A 20,326-nucleotide genomic window follows, 5' to 3' on the forward strand; every position below is an offset into this window, starting at 1 on the left:
GTGATCCGCCCGTCTCGGCCTCCCAAAGTGCTGGGATTACAGGCTTGAGCCACCGCGCCCGGCCTGTAGGTGATTTTTTAAAGTTTTACCACATTGAACTTGGCTCATATATATACTGGAATTTTAGAACTATAAAACAGTATTATATCTGATCTGTTCATTTCATCTATATTATATGTCATATGATTTTAATAACATTATTTCAAAGGCATTTCAGGCAAAGCCGGTTTTGAATTAATTTATAATTCTTTGACTCACAAATCAAAGAATAAAATACTCCTTGCTATTTCTTCAGAGATAGAAAAAAAACTGAATGTCTATAGAAGATGGGGCAATCTGAAGCTATTTTATTTGGAAGTATTATGATATAATATATTTTTATGGAAAATATGAGATGCATGACCTAAATAAAAATACGGTTTACAGTTGTTCATTGGCATATACGGATACATATTTAAAAATTATACCATTTTTGGCTGGGCGCAGTGGCTCCCGCCTGTAATCCAAGCACTTTGGGAGGATGAGACGGGCAGATCATCTGAGGTCAGGAGTTCGAGATCAGCCTGACCAACGTGGAGAAACCCCATCTCTACTAAAAATACAAAATTTTTAGCCGGGTGTGGTGGCACATACCTGTAATCCCACCTACTCAGGAGGCTGAGACAGGGAAATCGCTCGAACCTGGGAGGCGGAGGTTGCAGTGAGTGCAGATCACACCATTGCACTCCAGCCTGGGTCAGGAGAGTGAAACTCCATCTCAAAAAAAAAAAAAAATTATACAATTTTTATTTCTCTCTATGGTTCATAATACTTGGATTAAAATACTAGCACTTTAAACATATACAACTTAAAGTATTAATTTCCATTTATCAAAGTAATTGTCAGCAATATAAATATTTTAATTGTAATTAGCTTTTATATGAACTCAATTATTATTTTTTCCATGAATCAGCACAGTATCTTTTGTTTCTCTAAATTTCTAACTGTAGTACCGACCTGTGAAGTCTAAGAAGAGTTGACTTACAGACATCCTTCCTTACTCTTGAACCATTATATCCAAGCCTGGGTATAATTAGTCATGTGCCACTCACAGATAAGAATAAATTCTGAAAATGCTTTCTTAGATGATTTCATTGTTGAGTGCGAACATCATAGAATGTACTTATACAAACCTAGATAACATAGCCTCCTACATACCTAGGGTTTATGGTATAGCTTATTAATCCTAGGTCACTGAATCGCGCAGCATGTTACTGTCCTGAATACTGGGAACAATCTTAACATGATGGCGAGTATGTGTGTATCTGAACATATCTAAACTTCAAATAAGTACATTACAAGTATGGTATTACAGTTTCACAGGACCATTGCCAGATATGTGGTCCACCATTGACTGAAATGCCATTATGCAGCACAGGACTACCAGCAGCCTTATCGCCAGTAGCAGATGGAATAACCTGGGGCCCTGTAACCAGCAACAGTAGTCCCAGGTTATGTTCCTGAGTCTTTAATTTAGCCACCTTTCCATTCTTTGGATGTGATTCCTCTCTTTTCACCGCTTGAAATTCAGTGCTTGACTGACTTCTGGAAAGGTAGCTATCTAGAGACTCCTACTATGACCTCATCTCCTAAAATGGCCCTATGGATATTAATGCCAGTCTTACTCTGAAATCAGTTTTCCTTTTTATTTATTTTGCAACCTTTTATTTATTGTAAAAAATTGGAAACAATCATACTTCCACTTGCCAGCTTTACCAAATCTCAATCTTGTGAGAAATTCACATCAAATTTTTAAAGAAATTAAATACGATAGATCTATAACTCCAATGAAGTTGTATAGAACTCCACTTTCTAGAAGGGCATGTGGATTCTCATTGTTGCATGTCTTTAATTACGTTTGATATTGTTTATGGCTTAACATTTTGTAGCTTTGAAGAGATTGAAATGATTTTTTTTCCCTTAAAAATTCCTTGCACTTTCTGAGGCTCAGTATTGCATATACTTTATCGTTTGCATTAACTCTTCTCTAAATTGTCCAATTCATTTGTCCATCTTTCTATTGGCCTATTTATTTTATTGTTACTGATTTGAAGTGTATTATTCTGTGTATATTTTCTAATTGGAAATTGACAATAATTTCTCCCAGTCTGTGATGTATTCATTTATATTTGTTTTCCTTTTTGTTTTTCTAAATATTTTAATTGCAATATAATCAAGCCATTTAATCAAATATCTGGGTATCCTGGGTCCCAGTCAAGTTGACACATAAAATTAACCATCACAGATCTTTACTGTGATTAATGCAATACCGGTCCTATATTAGGAACTTATTTTATGTTCAAAGGAAAAAGTAAATAAAGACAGTAACTATTAGCAGCCATATTGACAGTAGCAAATATGAACCAATTTTGCTACTATATTTGCTACTTATAGGGGCCCTATAAGCAGGGAGAGTAGTCTTAGGTTCTTTTCCTTTATGGTTTATACTTTTGTAATCTGTCCGGATACATTTATTCCAATTTTGTGTTAGTTTATTTTTGGCGTAATTGTGGCTTAGTAGAACATTTTTTATTTCTTACTATTTTCATGCTTTGATCATTTCTCTCTGTTCATTTAAAATGACATTTTATACTAATTGATATTCTAATATTGAGCTATTCTTACATTCCTGGTACTAACTCTTCTTGGTCATAATTTTTCAAATTGCTACAAAAAAACTATGCTTTAAAGTTATATTTAACTTTGCTAATTTAATGCTTGTTAGATTAGTTTATAGTTTACATTTTATATACTGTGATGCTCTTAGGCAATAAGGTTATGCGATTTAATTAATAGCTTTATGTTTTTGTTGTTTATTGGCCCATTTACTCCTTCAAATAGTTTATTTAATTTGGGGATCATTTGTTCTCAGATGGTTTAAAATTCTTTTATAAAACTTATTTTATAAAATTGTTGGTCTTGGTGTTTTTTTTTATTGTATTTGAATGGCTTCAATGGTTATTTGTTTAATTTTTCTATCTCTTCTTCACCCAAATTTGGCACATTAAATTTTGCTATAATTTATATATACATATATTTGAAATTATAAGCAAATAGTTATGTACAGTGTTCTATTATATTATATTCATCTTTAATATTAAAAACAAACTTTTTGTGGTCAATTTTAAAAGCTCTGTTTATTAATTATACTTATCTGTTTTTATTACACTCCATTTTTGAAATATATAAAGAAACCCTACATCTTAATTAAAATGGTTCTTTATTATTATTATTATTATTATACTTTAAGTTGTAGGGTACATGTGCATAACGTGCAGGTTTGTTACATATGTATACTTGGTGCCATGTTGGTGTGCTGCACCCATCAACTCGTCAGCACCCATCAACTCGTCATTTACATCAGGTATAACTCCCAATGCAATCCCTCCCCACTCCCCCGTCCCCATGATAGGCCCCGGTGTGTGATGTTCCCCTTCCCGAGTCCAAGTGATCTCATTGTTCAGTTCCCACCTATGAGTGAGAACATGCGGTGAAAATGGTTCTTATAATAATCAGTTTACTTTTTCCTTTGAACACATAATAAGTTCCTAATATGGCACAATTATTGCATTAATCACAGTAGAGTCCTGTGATTGTCAATAGTATGTGTTAACTTGACTGAGGCATAGGATGCCCAGATATCTGCTTATACATTATTTCCAGGTGTGCTGGTGAGAGTGTTTGTTGACTAGCATTTAAATTGGTGAACTGAGTAAGGCAGATAACCCTCCCTAGTGTGAATGGGCAACATATAATCTGTTGAGGGCCTTAATAGAACAAAAATGCAGAGGAATGTTGGATTTGTATTCTCTCTCTCTCTCTCTCTCTCTATTTCAACTGAAATATTAATCTTCCCTTGCCCTTGGCGCTTCTGGTTTTCGGCCTTCAGCCTTGTAGTGAAATCTGTAACCGTGGGCATTCCAGTTCTCAAGCCTTTGAACTACACCACTGGTAGCCTTCTTGGGTTTCCAGCCTACAGAGAGCATATCATGCAACTTTTTTTTTGCCTCCATAACTGTGAATCCAATAGCTTATAATAAATCTCTGTATATGTGCATCTATGTATCTATGTATGTATCTATCTATCTATCGATAGGTTCTGTTTCTCTGGAGAACTCTAATACAAAGCCAATAATGTTTTATGAAATAATTATATGGAAAGATAATTGGAGTAAACTTCAAAGTAAAATACTGGAGATGCTTTTTTATTCAAAATTATAATGATCTCAAGTACCTATGAGAAAGAGTTATTAGCTTATGTAACTGGATGGTACATGAGTATGTCTGGCTTCAGTCAGCCTTCTCCAGAGACTCACATGATGTTGTCAGAGCTCTAGTTCTGTATCTGAAATCTGATTATTTCTCATTTTCTTTCTGTTGTTATTGACCTGCCTCTAAATGCCAGCAAACATTATCTATTTGCTAATATGTACCTGCTTGGATTCCAAGTATACAAATAATCACTTATACAAATAAGTCACTGATACAAATGCTGGGTTCAAAATAAACTTTTAAGAAACATTAGTACAGATTTGTTTTTGGACAGATGATAACAGTGAACCAAGGTTCTATCCAAAGAATTCTGGAACAAATTACCATGAAGTATCGATGGAGTGCTCTGATTCTCAGCCATATCCATGTAGAACAATTCTCAAAAGAACCAAAATGGGTTGCGGAGAGATAAACATTTTGGAAAAGCCAAAATTAAAATTGTCATGACATATAGAAAATATATAACAAGTAGAATGGTGTCATCTGCAAAAGGGACACCATATCCACCTACATGTATAAAGAGGCTCGTGAGAGAAATCTTGAAGAATCATGGGAGTTCTCTGAGATTACAATTTATGTATTGTATTTTTTATTGGAGAAGGGATCAACAGATATGTCTGAGTGCCCATTCCTACTGTGATGAAGTTTCAGAGGAAAGAATTTCTGCAAATGTAAGGACTACAGGACAGCGTGACCTGTTAACAAATACATAGCTATTTTAGCATATGCAAACTGAAACACTCTATTTTTTGCAAGAACCTTAACAGAAACATATATTTTATGTCTTAAAGTAAAATTTGCCAATACCACAATAGAGAGTAATAAAAGTAAAATTATTTAACAACAAGAAATTATTCCTCTTTTTTAGACTTAGAAAACAAGATGTAATCCTTACTTTTGGGCAAAATAGTGTGTTCTTGTAAGTACATGTAACTAAAATATTAGCCTTACCTCTGTTTTCTTTTCTTTACATTTATTTTCTTTAGTCATATAAACCTTGAAAATATTTGTTCTTTTCAAATATTCACAAACCATAGCCAAGGAATATCGAAGTTTGCTTACATATAAATACTTTTTGCACATTTACGAATTATTTAGTAAATGTCAGAATAAAATTGGAAAACTTTTAAAGGTTACTTGATCAAAAATTATTGAATTCAAGTTGAAATGACACATATTATGAATGATACTAAGTACTGGCGTTATTTTAACTCTCTTTTCCATAATAGTGAAAGCTACATAGGGATAAGCAAAAAAGTATATTCCTATATATTTAATTATGTCTAAGGACATCAGTTGATATATATTGAAAATTTATACCAGTTGATCTATCCCGTTGATGTATTATAGTATAAATTATAAAATTAGACAGATATTTAAAGAGTACATGATCTCTTTAAAAATTTCTTATTTCTTAATTACATTTTCTCCATATGTATTCAAATACTGAGATGGTTGAAAATTTAGCTTTACAATTATGGGTTTTAAAATGACATCCAGTTTGCACTGCAGTTCCAAGTGGATGAAGAGAAAATGGGAAATAAATGAATGCTTTCGTTTTAAGGCCATCATGGTAATTCTATTTCAATTGCCATATGAATAACAGAAGTTAAACTTATCCTAAAATTTGGGTTGGAGATGTTAAATATCATTTGGAAAATAAATTACACAAAACCATCTCTCTCTCTCTCTTTCTCTCTCTCTCTGTCACACACACACACACACGCACAGATACATACACACACACACACACACACACACACACAAACTCCCTTTCCCCAGAATCTATTTGTTATAATAGCACATATAATATAAAGAAATGTAGTTGAAAATAGAATTTCATTTCATTATATTAAGTGAAATACAAAGAGACAGAGAAAGACACACAAAACAAATATTGCATGTTCTCACTCATCCCTGGGAGCTAAAAGGGTTATCTCGTGGAAGTAGAAAGTAGAATGATAGACACTTAAGGCTTAGCAGTGTGTGGGGGGTGAGAGTGGAGGATGAAGAGAGATTGGTCAGTGTGTTCAAACATACAGTTAGATAGAAGGTATAAGTCCTAATGTGTGATGGCAATAATAGGGCGCATACAGCTAGCAACAATATACTTCATATTTCAAAGTAGTTAGAAAAAATAACTTGAAATATTCCCAACACATAGAAATGAGAAGTACTCAAGGTGATGGATACTCCAGATACCCCAACTTAATCATTAAACATCATATGCATGTAACAAAACATCACGGGTACCCAACAAATATGTCATATATTGTGTATTAATTTAAAAAAGAATAAAAAAGAAACGTAGTTCACATTGTACTGTAATTTTTTGTTACTTCAATTTGCAATGTTTTCTGAATAAAGTTTATGTCTTTCTCACATATTTCAATTCTTTTCTATTGAAATAGTGAAGATAGTTATAAATTGATAACTTTATATCTTACCTCAGAGTATGTATGATAAGTTCAGCATTCATTCATGAAAATTAGCATTCCTTGTTCTCTCAAACATCAAAAATACAGTAGAAAACTAATTCTTTTTACATCTAATTTCTTACCATCTCTTCTATTTACCTGTTATTTTTTAGTCTAATTTCTATTTACTACAGATGTCAAGAAGTCATAGTTTTGAGAATTTTGTGATTACAGAGAAATGTACTATGGAATTATTTAAACCACAGCCTGAAAATATTTTGCTTTCTATTTGAATAGAAATATGTGCTTCTATTTGGAATTGATGTAAGTATTTCAGGGTGGCTGTTTCTGTTCCTTTGCAGAGGTTGCTTTCTATCAGTAGAAGAGGCAGTGGAATAAGGATACTTACAGAGACTTCATTATGCTTTATTTCTACTTCCAGCCAAGCAAATCCTCATTCAAAGTTCTTTGAAGCCTGTATTCTCTTCCTTAATACTGGGCAAAGACACAGTATAATAAATTTTCTGAAAATCCAAGTTACGAGGTTCCGTTAAGGCAATGAATGATAAAATTAAAAATCCCTGACGAATGCAAGATAGTACACGTTTTCATATACTAAATGCCCGTCTCATTAGATAATAACTGATTGCTAAACTGTGAGTTATTGTAAATTAGTTCAAATATGAGAGATCACCAAGAATTTCCAAAGTAAATAAAATTAAACAAAAAAAAACATTGTTAAAGAGTAAAATTTTTGCAGGTGAAGATCAGCAAGATGGATTAACTAGGTTGAGAAACACATTGGCAAACTCCAAAAGGTAGATGAGAATATGATAAACAGAGGACAGCAAGACCTCTTCCTGGAAAACCTGTACTATCCAATTTTGTAGGAATATTAGAAATCAAGGGCTGTTATGAGAGGTGTAGCTACTTTATGAACGATGATGAGTGGCCTTTGCACAAAATCAGTTACTATTTATTTATTTATTTTTTTAATGAGTTATTCCTATGGGATAAATAACCTTCCGTTACCTTCATACACCCAGCAGAAGCACGGTGTCTGAAGCAAAGAAGTAGCCAGTAAAAAAGCATAATGTGAGTAAATGAAGGCAGGAATAAATAAAGAAGTGAATAAATGCATGAAATAAAGTATTTTAGAATACTTATTCTGGCAGCAGTAAAATATTTTAAATAATTTTGAAAAGTGCCTAAAGATTTGAAAAGAATACATAAATTTAAATCGTCCTTGAATATTACACATATATAAATCAGTGTTACAAGTTCATAAAATCCACAAGAGATGCATCACTACAGTTCCTCAAATGTTAAGGTTTAGGGCAGGTATATCAGAGTTCTAAGTTTATTTTAGCATTTGGCTTTCTATTGGCATTAGCATTCTGTATTTTTTAAAGTACCATTCTGAATAGATGTTTAAAATATTGAAGATAATTATCAATATTATTTCTGATATTTTAAAACACCATGTTGTATAAAATCACAATGAGACAGAATGTTATATTGAACTATGAATACAATAGCACTGGGAACAATGTCATTACTAAAGACTTCTTTTTGCTTTTTATCGTCCCTAAGGGAAGAAATAAAAATGACATTCAGATTGCTTTATTTAAATCATATTAGAATATCATTATAGTTTTAAAACATTGGATATGTTTTTTAAAAATTACAGAAAAGTAGAAAAAAAATCAGCTCCTTTGTTGAACACAGTATCTATGTAAAATTAAACAAACATTATATAAAGCTGTGTATTCTTTCTTCAACAAGCAAGCAAAGTGGGAGAAGCTTCACATGATGAAGGCGCATAAAACAATTGATGCTGGAATTTTCTATCATTGTATATGTTGTCTTTGTGGCTTTTTATACCAAGTCATTATAAAACGAGTCAAGTGTTATATACTCTACTGATTCTTTATGAGTAAGAATATACAGATAAAATTGATAACAAAATAACTAAATTATAACAACTTATACTTGTATAAATATGTTTAAAAGCTATGATTATGGAAATGGTGATACATATGAACAAATTAGTTACCTCCTGAAATGTGTGTGCATTCAGTCAATGTTTATTATAATTTTTTTCTATCTTGAACAAATAAAAATTAATTCAAATATTTTCACAAAACAATTACAGGATTTGACTGGTGTTCATGTGAAATTTCAGAACACCTATATATCATATGTAGACTTCATCCAATTGGAGGTATCTGTATAGACTTGTGGATAAACACACACACATAGGGTTTTAAATCTGTGTGTTCATACATATACACATACATATACATATAGTCCTTACTGTACCAGGAGAGGGTCTGAGAGCAGCAAAAGTCCAATAGCACTGAGTCCACCTTCTCTTGCCACATCTTAGCTTCCATATATCATTTTCAACTAAATAAGACTCCTCAGAGAAATGGCTGATTCTAAGCAAAAGTTCATAGTGATACCGGAAACATCATTTGTATCAGAAAATCAAATGTGTTGAAAAAACTTATGGGGCATGTTGAAAGGACACAGATGTCAGCTTGAAAAAAGCTACCATTAGAGAAATTTAGGATAATTTGAGCTTCAAGATAAATATATTTGGCTCCCTGTATCCAGGATTTCTATATCCATGGGTTCGACCAAATGTAGATCAAAAATACAGAAAAAAAATGTGTCTGGCCGGGTGTGGTGACTCACTCCTGTAATCCCAGCACTCTGGGAGGCTGAGGTGGGCGGATCACCTGAGGCCGGGAGTTCAAGACCAGCCTGACCAACATGAGAAAACACCGTCTCTACTAAAAATACAAAAAAACTTTAGCTGGGTGTGGTGGCACGTGCTTGTAATCCCAGCTACTCAGGAGGCTGAGGCAGGAGAATCACTTGAACCTGGGAGACAGGGGTCGCGGTGAGCCAAGATCGTGCCATTACACTCCAGCCTGGGCAATGAGAGCAAAATTCTGTCTCAAAAAAAGAAAATAAAAGAAAAGAGAAGAAAAATGTTGTGTCTATACTGAACTTGTAAATAGATTTTTCTTGCCATCGCTTCCTAAGCCATACAGTACAAAAACTATTTACCTAACATTTACTTTGTATTAGCTGTTATAAGTAATCTAGAAATAATTTAAAGTATATGAGAGGATGTACATATGTTATATGCAAGTACAATGCCATTTTATAACAGGGACTTAAACATCCATAGATTTTAGTATCTGAGAGTGGTCCTAGATCTGATCCCCTAGGGATACTGAGGAATGATGATAGTCCCATAAGATTATAAGGAAGCATATAGAGAAACCTGATAAATGGAACTTGCTATTAGCATTGCAGATCAAGTTAGGGACAATAATTGATATTAAGCAGTGGTGCTTGGACATTTCGTTTTTCATCTTAAAATATACATATATAAATTTAAATATATATATAATATATAAATATATATATCTAGTTTTCTGTAAGTATACTCTATGATGTTTATACAATAATGAAATCGCCTCATAATGCACTTCTCAGAATACAATCATATCAATAAGCAATGAATGGTTGCATTTTATTTTAACATAAATGCATGGACATAATACAAAAGAAGTGTTACATAGGCTTTATGTCACCTTTATACCCAGTGATACTGCCCAGAGACAACAAGTTTTAACTTCCTTATTTTCTTGGTTCATCTGTAGATTACCTATATTGTTTTACATATAGATACACATATATATACATAAATTTATAACAATATTATAATATGTATTAGATATATATTTGTGTGTGTGTAGGCATATGTACATATATTCCATTTGTTGATATTTTAACTTTGGACAGTTTCAATAACTATCCACAAAAGAGCATTGACTATTATGAAGAAAGAACTGTAAATGAATTATAAATAAACTCTATTTCTCTTTCTTAATAATATCCATAAGATTTTTCTTAATTCCACTATTTATTGCTTTAATCTTTTGTATAATATATTTATACCCATTTCTCTTAATTAACTGCACAGCAGTACAGTTTGGCTAAGTAAGATGAGCATATTTTAATTCTTAAACTTTTCTCCATCTCTAGTTTGTTTCTCTAACTTTCAAATCCTTCTAGTTGTTTTGTTTTGGTTTTGCTTTTACTTTGACAAGCTGGGAGGCCGAGACGGGCGCATCACGAGGTCAGCAGATTGAGACCATACTGGCTAACACGGTGTGACCCCGACTCTATTGAAAAATACAAAAAACTAGCCGGGTGAGGTGGCGGGCGCCTGTAGTCCCAGCTACTCGGGAGGCTGAGGCAGGAGAATGGCGTGAACCCGGGAGGCGGAGCTTGCAGTGAGCTGAGATCTGGCCACTGCACTCCAGCCTGGGCGGCAGAGCGAGACTCCGTCTCAAAAAAAAAAAAAAAAAAAAAAAAAATCTTGTCCCCAAGCTGTATTTTTATTTTACATCTAGACAAGAAAACAGAAATAACTTAAAATCATTATTCATTACAGAAATGACTAGTATACTTGGACCTGTAGAAAATAACATTATATAATCATTTTTTATTCAAATGTGTTCTTAGATGTAAATTAGGATCATTTCTAAATGTGAAGAACAGATCCTCCTGTCACATTGTTGCATTCCATATGTTTCAATATCAGTCCATATTTTTGTTCGCTTTGCATTTGCACCATGATTTTTGAACATATATTTTCCTGAAATATCTGTTTTTTCTTTCCTGTTGACAGAAGAATCATATGCCCTTGTCATATTGCTAACATCCAGTTTCTTAACATCACATTAGTGATGCACAGCAACTAATAGTCTCTTCCTAAGAGAAGAGGACAAACATGCTAACTCCATGGTTTTGGCAACTTGGGCTCTTTTTGTATTACTTCTCTTCTATGGTCATAGTTAGGCTTGCATCTTGCAGTCTAATATAGTTGTATCAGTTCCTATAATATCCACATTCTAGTTGTTGGGATGGGTGTGGGAGAAGAGGTTATGAATCTGCCTTTCAAGTATACCACAAGGAAGTTGCATATGTAATATAGCTTCAGTAATTTCAGTGTTAACTTATTTAAGATGTTAAGACAACAGACATTATATGAACACAACTTGTTGCAAGAAAGTCAATAACTATAGTTATTTGCTTGATTATCATGTGCTAGAAGTAAAATATTATTATGAGAGAAACAAAGAAGAAACTAAGAAGAGTAATAGCAATGTCTGAGAAAAATTCTATTAATTAAACACAACAATAACAATGCACCTATTCTCTTCTTCAACGTGGTTTTCTCCCAATCTGGGACTTCTTGTTCTTATTTAGAGCCATGTTTCTTAAGACTTTTCTTTCCTCATATTCCTGAATTATAAATCTCTTTCTTGAATTTGATTTTTATTTTACAGAATACATTCTTTTCTCTCTCATTTTTTTTGTCTCGAAATGAATTGGTTATATTTGAAAATATCTTCCTTTTGCTCTCATGTTTTGATTAATTGCTGAGAATGTATGGATTTTGGTTAAATATCATGTTTTCACAAACATTTTCCCAAAAATAGTGTTGCTGATGAAAAATATGGTAGAATTTCTGAGTTTTATCTTTTGTAGATGAACTGTTGCTCTAAAAAATTTTTAACTTTGTGTTCTAAATTTTCTGAAAAAGGTGTGTCAAAAATGCCATCCATTTTTTATGAATCATGCTGTTTAAAATTCAGTAAGATCTTTCAATCTGAAGCTTTGAGATTTTTCCTTCACTCCACAAACTTTTAATTAATTTATTTATTTATTTTTATTATTATTTCTTCTATGTCCCCCTTTCTCTCTTTTTCTGTAATATTTGTTTAGACAAATCACAAACTTCATTGATATTTGAAATGGTTTTTCTCTGTGTCCCCACCCAAATCTCATGCTGTATTGTGATCCCCACATGTTGGAGGAGGGGCCTGATAGGAGGTGACTGAATCATACTGGCAGACTTCCCCCTTGCTGTTCTTGTAATAGTGAATGAGTTCTCACAAGGTCTGGTTGTTTAAAAGTGTGTAGCACCTCTGCCTTCTCTGTCTCTCACTGGCCATGTGAAGATGTGCTTGCTTCACTTTCGCCTTCCACCATAGTTATTCATTTCCTAAGCACTCCCCACCAGGCACTCCATCACCCGGCCATGCTTCCTGTACAGCCCGTGGAACTCTTAGTCAGTTAAGCTTATTTTATTTATAAATTACCTAATCTCAAGTATGTCTTTATAGCAGTGTGATAATGGACTAATACAGAAAATTAGTAGCAGAGAAGTGGGCCATTGCTATAAAGATACCTGAAAATGTGTTAGCAGCTTTGGAAGTGGGTAATGGGCAGAGGTTGGAACAGTTTGGAGGGCTCAGAAGAAGGCAGGAAGATGAGGAAAGGTTTGGAACGTCTTAGAGACTTGTTAAATGGTTTTGCCCAAAATGCTGATAGTGATATGGACAGAGATGGTCAGGCTAATGAGGTCTCAGATGGAGATGAGGATCTTATTGAGAACTGGAGTAAAGGTCACTCTTGATATGCTTTAACAAATATATTGGTGACATTGTGCCCCTACTCTAAGGTCTGTTGAACTATGACCTGAGAGAGATAATTTAGGGTGTCTGGCAAAAGAAATTTCTTTTTTGTTTTTTTTCCTTTGAGACAGTCTCACTCTATCACCCAGGCTAGAGTTCAGTGGCACAATCTTGGCTCAATGCAGCCTCTGCCTCCGGAGTTCATGCCATTCTCCTGCCTCAGTCTCCCAAGTAGCTGGGTCTATGGGCACCCGCCACCACACCTGGCAAATTTTTTTGTATTTTTAGTAGAGATGGGGTTTCACCATGTTAGCCAGGATGTTCTCAATCCCCTGACTTCGTGATCAGCCCACCTTGGCCTCCCACAGTGCTGGGATTACAGGCGTGAGCCACTGCGCCCAGCCCCCAGAAGAAATTTCTAAGCTGCAAAGCTTTCAAGTGTGACCTGGCTGCTCCTAAGAGCATTTGCTCATACTCATGAGCAAAGAGATAATCTGAAACTGGAACTTACATTTGAAAAGGAAACAGAGCATAAAAGTTTGGAAAATTTGCATCCCAGCTATGTGGTAGAAAAGAAAAACCCATTTTCAGGAAAGAAATTCGACCCAACTGCAAACATTTGCATGAGTAAAGAGAAGACAAATGTCAATAGCCAAGACAATGGGGAAAATGCATCCAGGGCATTTCAGAGACATTCACAGCAGCCTCTCACATCACAGGGCTGAAAATGAAGAAAAAGAAAAAAACGGTTTTGTGGGCCAGGCCCACAACCCTGCTACTCTGTGCAGCCATGGGACATGGTGCCCTGTGTCCAAGCCACTCTAGCGCCATCCATAGCTAAAAGGGGCCAAAGTACAGCTTAGGCCATTGCTTCACAGTTGCAAGTCCCAAGCCTTGGTGGCTTCCACATGGTGTTAATCCTGTGGGTGTGCAGAAGGTGAGAAATGAGGCTTGGGAGCCTTAATCTAGATATCAGAAAATGTATGGAAAGGCCTGGATGTTCAAGCAGAAGTCTGCTGCAGGAGCAGAGCTCTCATGGAGAATCTCTACTAGGGCAGTGTGGAGGGGAAAGGTAGGGTTGGAGTCCCCACACAGAGTCCCCATTGGAGCACTGCCTATTGGAACTGTGAGAAGAGGACCACCATCCTCCAGACCTCAGAATGGTAGATGCAACAACAGCTTCCTTCATGCACCTAGAAAAGCTGCAGATACTCAATGCCAACCCTTGAAAGCAGCCTTGGGGGCTGTACCTTGCAGAGCCACAGAGGTGGAGCTGCCCAAGGCCTTAGGATCCTGCCTCTTCCATCAGTGTGGCCTAAATGTGAGACATAGCAGCAAAGCAGATTATTTTGGAGCTGTAAGATGTAATGACTATCCTGCTGGATTTCAGACTTGCATGGGGTCTGTAGCCCCTTTATTTTGGCCAATTTATCCCTTTTGGAATGGGAGCATTTGCCCAATGCCAGTACTCCCATTGTACTTTGAAAGTAATGAACTTGTTTTTGATTGTGCAGGCTCATAGGCAGAAGGGACTTGCTTTATCTCAGATAAGACTTTGGACTTGGACTTTTGAGTTAATGCTGGAATGAGTTACGACTTTAGGGGACTGTTGGGAAGGTATGATTGTGTTTTGAAATGTGAGAAGGACATGAGATTTGGGAGGGCCTGGGGTGGAATGATATGGTTTGACTCTGTCCCCACCCAAATCTCATGTTGAATTGTAATCCCCACATGTTGGAGGAGGGGCCTAGTGGGAGGTGACTGAATCATGTGAGCAGACTACGACCTTGCTGTTCTCATAATAGTGAATGTAATCTCATGGGATCTGGTTGTTTAAAACTGCGTAGTGTCTCTCCCTTCTCTGTCACTGCCATGTGAAAATGTGCTTGCTTCCCCTTCATCTTCTGCCATGATTGTAAGTTTCCTAAGGCCTCCCTAGCCATGTTTCCTATACAGCCTGCAGAAATCCGAGTCAATTAAACCTATTTTCTTTATAAATTACCAGTCCCAAGTATGTCTTTTTAGCAGTGTGAAAATGGACTAATACAGTATTCCACTATGAAACTTTTTTTCAAATGTTGTAAATATCCCCCAACTCTTTGTTTCTAGAGTTTTACATCAAGCTTTTTAACTTGCTATCTCATAGTAATAAAACTATCTTAACTTCCAAAAATACAGTCATATTCTCTGATTTTTTTTCTATTATTTGATAGATATTACCTTTTCATGAATCTTTCTAAAATACTAATTAGAATTATCTAAATTGTATTAGGTCCCTGGATTATTTTAGGCTCTTCTAATGTTAGTTATCTTTTGGGTTGTTAAATTTCCTCATAGGCATACATTTCTTATTTGTGTTTTTATGTTTAAAAATATAAAAACAGTGGCTTGGTTGCCATAAAAGCTTGATTGGAATTGTTTTTCCTTGTGAAACTCTGTTTCAGCATTTGGCCTCTTCCTTAAATGTAAAGCTTGACCTTGACTTCTGTGAAATATACCAATCTACTGGTTTTACTTCATGATATTTGGGCTGGGAGCACAGATTTATGCTTCCTCCACTGTCCATCCTGTCTTCCCAAAATAAACATGGCTTAATTCTAAACTGTCAATACCCACACTAGGAGTTCAACATTACTTGGGGTCTTTAGACTGGATTCATCTGCTTTAACCTGTACACCCATGTCGTTAGTGCCACTTTTTCTATTAAAATTCAGAAATTTAACTAGTCCATTCCCATTTACTGGACCTGCTGACTTCAATCATTTCCAGGGCTCAACAGGGAGGAAAAAATTCTGCCTCCACTGACTTGCCCAATTCCAGGTTCCTGATGGGTCTAATTAATGCTGTAATGTATCACTCACTCAATATGAGCCTTATTGCCTTAGACCTTTCAAAAATGAGCCTGGCTCGTTGTTATCACATTCTTCACACAAGTTTAAGAACTACTTTTGATTGTTTTTGTATGCCTTAGATTTTAAGAAGAGAGATAAATAAATATATGCTTTCAGTATTCCATGTTGAACAGTAAAGTAGGAAGTATTTTAAATCTTTGTAGATCTTAAATAATGGCATAGAAAGAAAAAGAGCATTTTTCAATATTAAAATGAGAATACAATCAATAACACTGGAAGCAGATGCTTCAAATTGTCCTTGAAACATAGTGGCATAAAATTCTTTTGGGAAGAAAATTATTTATCCAATAGGAATTTTTTTCAAAAATATTTATATTGTTTAACTATCTAAAATAAAAATTTCATTAAAGCTTTGGAGGTGAATACAATTAAAATCCAAGTCATTTATTTGTTTTAATTGATTACAGTCATCTTTTGATAGGGGACTGGTTTCAGGATCCCTATGTGTACCTAATCCAGGGATGCTCAAGTTGCTAATATAAAATAGTGTAGTATTTGCATATAATTTACACACATCCTCCCATCTACTTTAAATCATCTTTAGATTGCTTGTAAAACCTAATGAAATGTGAAGGCTATGTATAATTTTGTTATAGTTTTAAAATTTATATTATTTCTTAGTGTAATATTGTTAATTTTTTTGAATATTTTTTATCCACAGTTGGTTGAATCCATGAATGTGGGACCCACTGATTTGGAGAGCCAAAAGTAAACAATTTACTAGAAGTAAGTACAAGTATTCTAAGTTTTTAAAACTTAAAGCTCTCAAAATAATCACATATGTCAAATGGGTGATAGCACACATTGCTATGCAAAGCCTCCAGTCAATCACATATACCTAGCAGGTGATGGGATACATTCATGTGAAATGAACAAAGTTTGAAGAGCTATGAAATTGCAAAAACAGAAAATTAGATTGAGGTCTTATCTTAAATAGCTGTGTGAACTTTAACCTGTCACTTAAACTCTAAATTTCTGTTTCTTCATCTGAAAAGTGGAATATATAAGATTTTCTTGAAGAATTTTTAAGAGGATGACAATAAATTTTACATATACTTTATATGTTACAGATGTTAGATAGTAATGTTAAAAACACACTTGCAGTGCCAAAAGAAGTTGTTATTTTTATAATTTATGTTATATATAATATATCTAAAATTTATCTAATATAATAAAATAGAGGAAATTTACATAAAAGTATTTATAAATTGACACAAATGTGAAAATCACAGAAAATCATTTAAAAATTAAGAAAGAATTAGTTCTTTCTGATAACACATGCAGTAAGTTTAAAGGAAAGACCTACAACAAAACCTCATCTGAGATCTTAAACAGGGAATTTATTATTTAAATGACTTTACTAATTTCTTATGGTTGATATTCAGCCTTACAGTATCAAATACACGATTTTGTCAACACTGAGAATTAATTATTTTCATAGAGGAAAACTCAGAAAATCAAAGCTTATAACAAATTGTTAGAAATTTAATACTAAGCTTGAATGCCAATATATTAATTTACAATAATAATAATAGCTAGACATATTAAAAGCCTATTGAAATTTATAAGGGACAGTGTCTTTCAAGGTAATGAAAAAATGTAAAGAAAATCATTATTAGACAATTACATCACTTCTGAAGAAAAATCAGTCTCAATGACTAACTGGTATACCCAAAGATTTCAACATCTCCATCGGTCTCCACATTGAGTATCCACTTTGGATATAGGTCTAGAAGATTCAAATATTCATATTACTAAGGTTTTCTCCTCCACATGAAAATACTTGGATCAGCATTACATATGTGTCTATGTAAATTGTATGTAAAATTCTACTTAATTTTTTAAAGAATGGGATAAAACTCTATTTTGACGGAAATTTTGGTTTTCAAGTCATATTAGTAACAAATAAAACAAGAATGTTACTGCACACGTGTCATGTTGAGCATTACAAACTGAACATCTCTTTAAGGGATATTTACATATCTGTATTCTGATATATTAAGGGTATAAAAAAGGTTATTTATTAATTTACTCAGTAGTTATTTACTGAATACCTGTCATGCACCATACTAGATGTTCCAATTATTGTAGTAGACAAGATGGATATAATCCCTGATTCCCTTATGCTTACAAACTAATGACTATATATCAATTCAGAATCATCATTTCTCAATAATTTGGAAATCTGGATAAACAAGGACAGTAAAGAGAAAACAAATGAGCATAATAATACTAAGAATTCTCATGCTGTACTGTCACTACTGCATGGTGTGTGGACCCTCATCCACACTATTCTGATTAAAGCCATACTTTTATTGAAAGGTGCAGCTGTCTGAGAAATGTGCATCTCTCCAACACTTATGACTATTTGACATGTCTCAAGTGTTTTATAAAGTGGTTTATATGTGCTTACCTTTTCCTTTTTACAACATAATATCACATTCTACATTTCAAATATGCACATCATGAAGCAGGATCAGAGAGATAATGTCACATAGCTCATTAACTGTGAAGTCAATAGTTTATCCCAGTGTTAAGGGCTGAGTTGTGTACCCCCAAAGTTCATATGTTGAAATGCTAAGCTCTGGTACCTTGGAATGGAGTTGTATTTGGAGATAGTGTTTCCAAAGAGGTAATTAAGTTAAAAGGAGGCCATGAGGATGGGCCCTAATCCAATATAACTGTGGTCCTTGTAAGAAAAGGAAAGTAGGACATAGAGAGAAACAGAGGTTAGAGCATGTGAAGACAAAGGGAAAATACAGTCATCTGCAAGCTAACAAGAGAGACCTCAAAATAAATTAACCCCACTGATACCTTGGTCTTACACTTCTATCCTTCAGAATTGTGAGAAAATAAATTTATGTTATTTAAGTCCTCCAATCTCTGGAATTTTGTTATGGCAGCCCCAGCAAACTGACATACTCAGATTGGACTGACTCCAAGTAAATGGTTTATATGGAAAATTTATGGAACTTATAAGGACTTTATAAAGAAACAGATATTCTATAGATTATTAATTATTTCTCTACACATAAAAGATATTCTCTATGTAAAAAAGAAAACATCATTGCATTCCAATTCTTATATCTAAGGTATAACTTTTAGGAAAAAAATGAGTAAAATGATACCAGAAATACAGACACTATTAACAACAGTTATTATTTGATGGTAAGATAATATGTATATCTTTTTATATTTAACATATTTATTCTATATGATCTAGTATGTTTCTTCAATTAACATTTCTTTTTAAAATACTTATTAAATACGATTTTAAGTATTTATCTCAATAATTATTGAAATCTGTTACAAGAAATGAATTTGCTGGATGCTGTGAGGACAAAGCAGGGGAAGAACACAGATTTCTAAAGCATAATCCTTGTAAATGCATCCACTGTGACTTGCTTCTCTAAATCATGTTTTAAAACAGTTGGTTGCTTCTTTGTTATTGATTTTTTTGTTGTTGTTGTACTGATGGTAAATCATCCACTTCTATCACAGGCAATTTTTCTTATTAGGAAAATTCCAGAATATTCCTCTCGAAATATATTTCTTTTTTTTTTTTTTTTTCTTATTTGAGATGGAGTTTTGCTCTTGTCTCCTAGGCTGGAGTGCAATGGCGCAATCTCCTCTCACTACAACCTCTGCCTCCTGGGTTCAAGTGATTCTCCTGTCTCAGCCTCCTGAGTAGCTGGGATTACAGATGTGACCCACCATGCCCGGCCCCAATTTCTTAAGATAAGGGAAGGGGACATAATTCAAGTCCTACTGCAACACCCAGGTAAATAGGGGAGTCTAATCATTTCCCTGTTGCTATTGCCAATTGTTCTGGAGAGTTCAAGGACTGGTTTTTACTGCTATGGTGATAATCTTGCCCTTCACACTTCCAAGGCTGAGTTACCTGTTGGTTTCCCATGTTTGAACTCCAATAATAACATGCTTATAGTTGACACGCCCAGTTATTTTGGCTCTTCCTTAGGGTCAGGAAAAGCTCCACAGGGCAATTATAAGTCATACCCAAAATAGCCACTGTCCCTGAGATTTGGGTGCTTATTTTGAGCTAGAGTAAAGCCCAAACTCTTCCATCTCTTCTGGTCAATACTCTTTTTGGAGCATTTGAGCCTATGGTCACTGACACTCTTCCTTTCTAGAGAAGTGTTCTGAAAACCCAGAGATGTGT

Source organism: Trachypithecus francoisi, unplaced genomic scaffold (assembly GCF_009764315.1).
Source record: "Trachypithecus francoisi isolate TF-2019V2 unplaced genomic scaffold, Tfra_2.0 Lachesis_group14, whole genome shotgun sequence".
Classification (NCBI taxonomy): Eukaryota; Metazoa; Chordata; class Mammalia; order Primates; family Cercopithecidae; genus Trachypithecus; species Trachypithecus francoisi.